At 35.9% G+C, this 8,098-nt stretch overlaps 1 pseudogene; it reads left to right on the top strand.

Annotated features, from left to right (window-relative positions):
* Window positions 1-5,736: 5,736 nt before the first annotated feature.
* Window positions 5,737-7,788, top strand: LOC110712298 (annotated as a pseudogene).
* Window positions 7,789-8,098: the final 310 nt, after the last annotated feature.

Here is an 8,098-nt window from a genome sequence, read left to right as displayed (position 1 = left end):
GATATGGACCCATAAACTTAGAAATTTGCTTCTTTTATGTAATTTCAAGTCACATTCACTTATATGTTTATTTTCTTTGCTTGTAACTTATGTTTTTGGTAAATTATTAAAATCATATATAATTGTATAATGTATTTCTTGTAGGAGACCTACCAGAAGAAGGTTGAAGAAGCCACCACTCAAGGGATTAAAAAGAGTCCTAATGAGTTGTATTGGGAGACTGTGGGTGGTCGCAACAAGAAGGGTCGGGTGAGGGGACTTGGCCAAAGTGCAGATCTGTACTATGGAGAACGGATCGGTCGAGTGTCTAGGTCTTCACAACAGTACACACCGTCCGTTGTTTCTCAGATGCAGGATCAGATGGAGCATAGGGTTGAGGCTCTTCGTAGTGAGATCCGCAGTGAACTCCGGAGTAGTGAAATACGGAGTGAACTTCGGAGTGAAATGGAAGTTGAGATGCAAGTTCAAATTCAAGCTGAAGTGGCCCAAATGGAGAGGAGAATCGAGGTGAGGTGGAATGACTTCATGAGACAATTCAGAAACAGCGACACATGTTCCACCATTCAGCCTTACCGTCGAGACCCTAGGGATGACCCGGGTAGTGGAGGAGCAATCCAGGGTACCCCTGCAGTTTTTTAGCCTAGCTTAGGTTTATGTAGTATGGACATGTACTTAATTTTAATTTATGTAGCGTTTGATTATGTTCCCGCTTTTGTAGAACTTACTATATATTACATAGCTTTTGGATATGTTCTACTTAAGCATATAGCTTTTGTGAAAATATATTTATTAATATTTTCGTAATTCGATTATGGTTTTAATTATCACAGGTATTAGGTGCAGGAACATACGCTGTTAATGATACTTTTTATTATTGAAATCTATTGGATTGTGTTCGAAATGAAAAAACAATTTTGCGACGGAAAAATAATGGTCGGAAAAACAGAATTTGCGACGGAAAAAAGGGCAAATTATCCGTCGGAAAGTGATGTACTTTACGACCGAATACGGATCCGTCACTAGCTAGCGACCAAATTTTCCGTCATAAGCCAGCGACGGATTTATTTTCGTCGCAAGTTTCATAAGCAACGACAGATATTTTTCGGTCGTAAAGTTTGATTCGCGACGGAATTTTCTATCGTTGTAGTCCATCCAACGATGAATTTTTCTATCGTAAATTTACGACGGAATACACACAAAAGTCAAAATAATTTCCGACAAATCATTTTCGGTCGGAAAATCCGTCGGAATACCCCTTTCCGACGGAATTTTCCTCAAAAAAACATGTTTTTCCTACCAACTATTTTTCGACGGAACTCAACGACGGAATTCCGTCGTAAACGTGTTTTGCGACGGATTTCCAGACTTCAGCGACGGATATTTTCGGTCAGAAACATGCCATTTTCTAGTAGTGAAAAATCATAAAAAGGCATAAGGGAAAAATAATATCCCTTGAGTATTTATAAACTTCCTAAATCTAATCTAAAAATAATTAAAGAAAAGAAATAAGAAAATAATATATACATAAGTTGCAATATTATTGAATGATAGAAGGTGACGTGACACGAATAATATCGACGGAAACGAGGGACGAGTGATGTTCATCAACAAAACCTTGTGGTCGTGGGCTGGTCGTGCACTCGCCAAATTCTGCGGGCGCAGGTCAGCCCCGCGCCTTGGCAGTAGCTACGGAGCCTCGATTGGGCGCAGGGTATGGTTGCAGGCTACCTAGCTCGGATTAAAACGTCCATAACTTCTTTTATAGGAGGATTATTGGGGCATGTGACCTATCATTGGTAAGAAATTCAATTCTAGTTTCCAACACAATTTGAATTGCATCAATTCGATCTATAGAACTCAAGTTATGATCAAAAGAGTGGACAAAGGTCAGTTTTGCCACTTTGTAGAATATCTTTTAAGTTCGTTTCTAACTCAAATTCAATTCTGAAAGATGCATAGCAACCCTTGTGAATTCTATATTCATTCCTCATGCATATAAATCTCAAAATCAACATTCACGAACATGGTATATACGTTTAATAAACTCGATTCGTTGGCTTCCATCTAAATATCATCTGAATCAACTCCAAACACTTTGAAAGCGTTCAAATGACTATAAAATCACCTGAAACATTAAGACAAATACAAACGGATCGTAATAGAGCGCAAAACAAACAACTTATGCATTTGCGTCCTAAAAAGCAACAAAAAGACCTAAAAAGCAACAATAAATTTAGCATAAACATGCCTATAAAACCTATATAAATATGATTCATCAAATTCCCCCAAGCTAAACCGTTGCTTGTCCCCAAGCAACACTAGACCCAAGACGGAGAAACAAGACAAATAAGACTTCCAGGGAACCAGAATAAGACCGATCCGACTCTCGAGCAAACAATCAAACCAAAATTATTAAGACCAAAATCTAGCTCGGATACAAATAGAATCACTCAACATCATGATCCACAATTGAAACCAAACTTGGCCACAAACGATTTCCCAATCAAGCTAGTCATCGCTGCTCACCTTGTAGTATATGAATATTTGATGCAACAAAGGGTAACTTGACGATAGCAAGAGATAACGTTCACTCAGTCACAAAACACATATGCCGATCAAAAGGACTTTACAAGCTTGTAATGGGGCTAAGGTAAAGGGATAGGATAATATTTAGGAAAATGTGAGTAAAAATCCAACTTGGGGAGCAAAAACGTAAACGCGATCAAATAATGATCTAACTCCAATTGACATCACCAACTTTCTCCAAACATAATAAAAACCCAAAATTGAAATCAACTATAAATCGTCATGAATAATTTTTTTCTTTCTTTTTCCTTTTTCTTTGCCTTTTTCTTTCAATTCTTTGGCTTTTTTTATGAAGTACACATAAACAAGATTTTTTTATTTTATTTTCTTTTTATTCTTTTTTTTTCCTTCTCTCTTTTTCCAAGTAACACTTCTCAACTATAGAAACAACTTTTTTTTTTCAATATATATTCGACCATATTTTGCATAAATTAAAGCTTGACACTCAAACAACGACACCACATCAATAAGCTCCCCAAGCTAGCCAAACTTGGGAATAGTAACCAATGGGGCTAAAGAGGCTTGTAATGTAGCTATATATCAATAAATGGACAAGGCAACAACATGGGTGCGCAAAGGGAACAAATGTATCTAAATATCATCTTAAGGCTACCTAAAGAACATGGCCTTTAACATATACGACATGCGTGAATCATAGTCAAATTACTAATAAATCTCAAGTTAAAATAATTGAAATAATAAATTGCATCAATCACACAAACACAAAGTAAGGTGACCTAACAAGAGAATTGGCTAGCTATACTTGATATGGGACAACCACTCTTTCCACAAACCATTCAACTTATTCACACAATATCAAGTAATTATCAATGTATAGCATAGACCGAGTGAATTTTAGAATTATAACTAAGATCAAAAGAAGCTCAAGAGAGTCAAATCAAATTCGCAAACGATTTGAAGTCAAAATATAAAAAATAGACACAAGTAATGCACTAGCAAAACAACTTAAAACACTAAGAAAGCAATACATTCTTTTTTTTGTTGTATGTAAACTCCCGCTCCTAATGAATGGTACAAATAATTATAAACTTCCTAAATCTAATCTAAAAATAATTAAAGAAAAGAAATAAGAAAATAATATATACATAAGTTGTAACATTATTGGATGATAGAAGGTGACGTGGCACGAATAATATCGACGGAAACGAGGGACGAGTGATGGGCAGAAACGAAACCTCGTGGTCGTGGGCTGGTTGTGCACTCGCCAAGTCCTGCGGGCGCAGGTCAACCCTGCGCCTTGGCAGTAGCTACGCAGCCTCGATTGGGCGCGGGGTATGGTCGCAGGCTACCTAGCTCGGATTAAAACAACCATAACGTCTGTTCTAGGAGGCTTCTTGGGGCATGTTACCTATCATTGGAAATATATTAAAGTCTAGTTTCCAAATCAATTTGAATCGCATCAATAAGATTTGTAGAACTCAAGTTATGATCAAAAGAGTGGACAAAGGTCAGTTTTGCCACTTTGTAGAATGTCGTTTAACTTCGTTTCTAACTCAAATTCAATTCTGAAAGATGCATAGCGACCCTTTTGAATGATATATTCATTCCTCATGCATATAAATCTCAAAATCAAAATTCACAAACATGGTATATACGATTAATAAACTCGATTCGTCGGCTTCCATCTAAATATCATCCGAATCAACTCCAAACACTTCGAAAGCGTTCAAATGAATATAAAATCACCTGAAACATTAAGACAAACACAAACGGAGTGTAATAGAGCACAACAACTTATGCATTTACGTCCTAAAAAGCAACAAAAAGACCTAAAAAGCAACAATAAACTTAGCATAAACATGCCTATAAAACCTATATTAATATGATTCATTTATTCTAAATACATAAGCATATGGAGGAAAAATTGGTACATGTTGTTGGATTTTTTTTTACTAAGTATTTACTAAGAATTCCATATTTTGAAAATTTTGAGTTGTAATACTTTAACTATTTAAGGGTATGTGTGTTTTAACATTTTTGTCAAACTAAACGATGCCTATTTGTCCCCCCGGTTTGAATTTCCAGGCTCCGCCATTTGGGTTAACCATGCCATGCCCTAATTTCTCTAATTTTCTAAGGATTTTTCATTTGATCTTCGTCGCTAACAATTTTTTGCTGGAAAAGGTGATAGAGGTTGAAGAAGATAGAGGACAACAAATTACCATGTAATGTCAAGCAAATCCAAGCTCCGGTTACGAGATGCCGAGACCTGGTAGGTACGCGACGTGGCTTACAGTTGGCGTAATTGAAGAAGAACCACTCAAATTGAAGAAGAAGAAAGGTGTCGCTAAAATCTACTAGTCCGCATCCTTAAATCTAACTGTGGTTACTTATTAGAACTTGGCGGCAATATAAAAGCAAAAATCCGTCCATTTGTTTAAAACATAATCACCCTTATTTTTACACGCGAAATGACGACTTTTCCCTGAGATAAACAACCCAGGTTTCTATCGGAGATTAACCTGGGCCGACTCTTAAATTTTTTTTTTCCGAGAAAGAAAAAAATCCATTAATAAGAAAGCTATACGATATCTACAAAGACATTCAACCCCAACAAGAACATTACAAAACAAATCAAAAGGCTAATTGCTTCATCAACACTACAGACACCGCATAGAATTTCCGTAAGGGAGCGTCCCACGGTAATATCGCCACAGGCTTTCATATCACACGAGAGACTATCTATGGAACAACTTTCGCCTTTGCGTATGCAGTCATGGAGAAACCTACCCTCTGATCCATCTTCATGTGCCCGCCGAAATGACATGCCTTGCAAACCCGCATCAATCCTTGATAATGAATAACCCTTAAATTCCATAGATCAAAATCTAGGAAATAAACACACAAAAAATAAAACAAACTAAAAATCCCACAAATGGGGAATTATTGAAACCTAGAATGCAAAATCAAAGAAAAACAAGGAAAAAGGGTCGGAAATAGTCTAATTTTCGAAAAATTTAGATTATTTCCTGCCTTAACGGCCAACTTTTAAAAAACCCTAGCAAAGAGGGAGAGGGGAGAGGAGAGGAGATATCATTAAGTAATTTTTTTTAAAAATATATACCCTCGTGAATATTAATTACAATTACCTCTGTTTTTTTTTTTTTGGTGTGATTTTTCCACTTTTTTTTTTTTTTTTTTTTCCTAAAAAGTAAAAACCCCTCCTCGTCTACCTCCATCCTCTATTTACTCCATTGAAGCGCTCAAGCGCCTACCGAGCTTTCTCTCCTCCATTAAATAAATTTCTGAGGTGAGCTATATATTTTTCTACAATTATTGAATTTCAATTTCACAATCTTGGGTTTATTGTCAATCTAATCAATTGTTAGTATAGTCGGACAATTTAGCGTTCGGATTATCGAACTATTGGCTATAAATTTAACGTGATTTTGATTATTAAGTGTTATATATTTGGTTGCTAATTTTACTTTTGTTTGTACAACCCTTTACTGTAACTGTTAGTGTAGAATTATAAAAAATGATTTTTTTTTTCCTTATTTCAGTGTCTTTCTTAAAAATCCTAAGAAGTATTATTTTGGATGAATAATTGTAAATATGAAAATCGTAATACAATGTATGGGATGTTCATGTAATATGTACTGGGTTCTTGAAGAATTTATGTTTTATGTTGATAGTTTGAGTGGCAATAGTTTAGTGAATGTTTACTTATTTGCAAATTGCAAAGGATTATACAATGATGAATTTACCATGTATATTATCTGCATTATGCAATCGAAATCGATCTCGGGTTTGTTTGAGTTTATGAGAGGGTCTAGATGCTTCATAGCATAGTCTTGCACATTTGTGAAGCAATAATGAATACTTGTGATAATGAATGTGTGTTTTGGTGAAGGCTATTTCTAATACCAATAGTTTATAAGAGAATTAGATTGAGTTTCGGAAGTTGGACTTAACATCCAATGACCGAAATTCTGTAATTGAAGTCTTGAAGAGAGTAGCTTTAAGGTGATTTCTTGCTTGTCCTGTTATTCTTGTGCTTGAAAACGGCTATAATTACGCTCTTGGAGCGCCTTTTCTTCGTTTGTTGATTGATGCTACTCGTATATTGGTATATTGAAATGTTTAAGAGAGCTTAGGAAGTTAGGATAACTCTTGAAATGTTATATGTATACAGAGTACCATTTTTGCTTTGATGATATATTTCAGTGTTAAGAGTATCGATTTGTAAGTGATAACTAACAACTTTGAAAGGTTCTTACATTATTCTCTCTTTTTGTGATATGTTGTTTAGTTTTTCTCTGAAAATACGAGGAAAAACAAACATGAATGCCATGGAAGTTGAGACATCAAATTCAGTATCTGCTTCTCTTCCACCAAGGCCTAGATTTGGGGCTTTGAGGGCTCATGAGATGTCTGATGGTCAAGTACAATTCAGAAAGGTGGGTGTTCCTCCTCATCGTTACACACCCTTGAAAAAAGCATGGCTTGAAATTTACAACCCAGTTTACGAGCAGATGAAAATTGACATAAGGATGAATCTTAAAGATCTTAAAGATCGCAAGGTTGAGCTCAAGACAAGGGCTGATACTCCTGATGTAAGTAACCTGCAGAAGTGCGCTGATTTTGTCCATGCCTTCATGCTTGGCTTTGATGTTACAGATGCAATTGCCCTTTTGAGGGTAGATGAACTTTATGTTGATTCAATTGAGATCAAGGATGTTAAAACACTTAAAGGTGATCACAAGTCTCGTGCTTATCGGGAGGCTTTCTGGTAAAGGAGGTAAAACAAAGTTTGCCATTGAAAATTCTACAAGGACACGCATTGTAATCGCAGACTCAAAGATTCACATTTTGGGGTCTTGCACAAACATAAAAGTGGCACGCAGTTCACTCTGCAGCCTAATATTAGGGTCACCTGCTGGAAAGGTTTATTCGAAACTCAGAGTAGTCACTGCACGACTGGCTGAGAGATGTTGAGCATCAAATTTTGCAAAGATAGGCTGCAGTTTTGTTTTGTTTTGTTTTGGAACCCGAGCTTCTCTCCTGCTTTCCTTTCCAAATCCCTTTGAAAGGGGAGACGAACTAGTATATATTGAGAATCGTATTATGACAATGCTCAAGGATTTTTTTCTGATTACACAGAGGTTACAATGTCAATAATAATAGCATTTTTTTTTTTGCTAGGAACTGAATCATACACCATAAGTTTATTTCACAGTATCATTGTTTACTTGTGAGTTGTAATATTTGTCTTTCAATGCTTAATATCTTGGTATTAACTGTGAAATTTTGACCCCAATTCAATTTCTCTCCTTGATACTTTTTTGTTTTTAACAAAAACAAACAAAGATGTTACTTTGGACTACTTCAGAGTACGGTAAAGAAGTGAAATTAAATCAAATTAGATATATGGTCGATAAACGAAGAATATATACATACATGATTCAAGTTGTGGAGTTATATTGAGACTTGGTTTTGAAGAGAGATGTTGCCCCTGCTCCTGCTAGATGGAGTCCTCCCAATGCAGGCA

The sequence above is a fragment of the Chenopodium quinoa genome, unplaced genomic scaffold (assembly GCF_001683475.1).
Source record: "Chenopodium quinoa cultivar QQ74 unplaced genomic scaffold, ASM168347v1, whole genome shotgun sequence".
In the NCBI taxonomy this organism is placed as follows: domain Eukaryota; kingdom Viridiplantae; phylum Streptophyta; class Magnoliopsida; order Caryophyllales; family Amaranthaceae; genus Chenopodium; species Chenopodium quinoa.
Note: the sequence above shows the minus strand (reverse complement) of the source record. Positions and strands in the feature narration are given on the sequence as shown.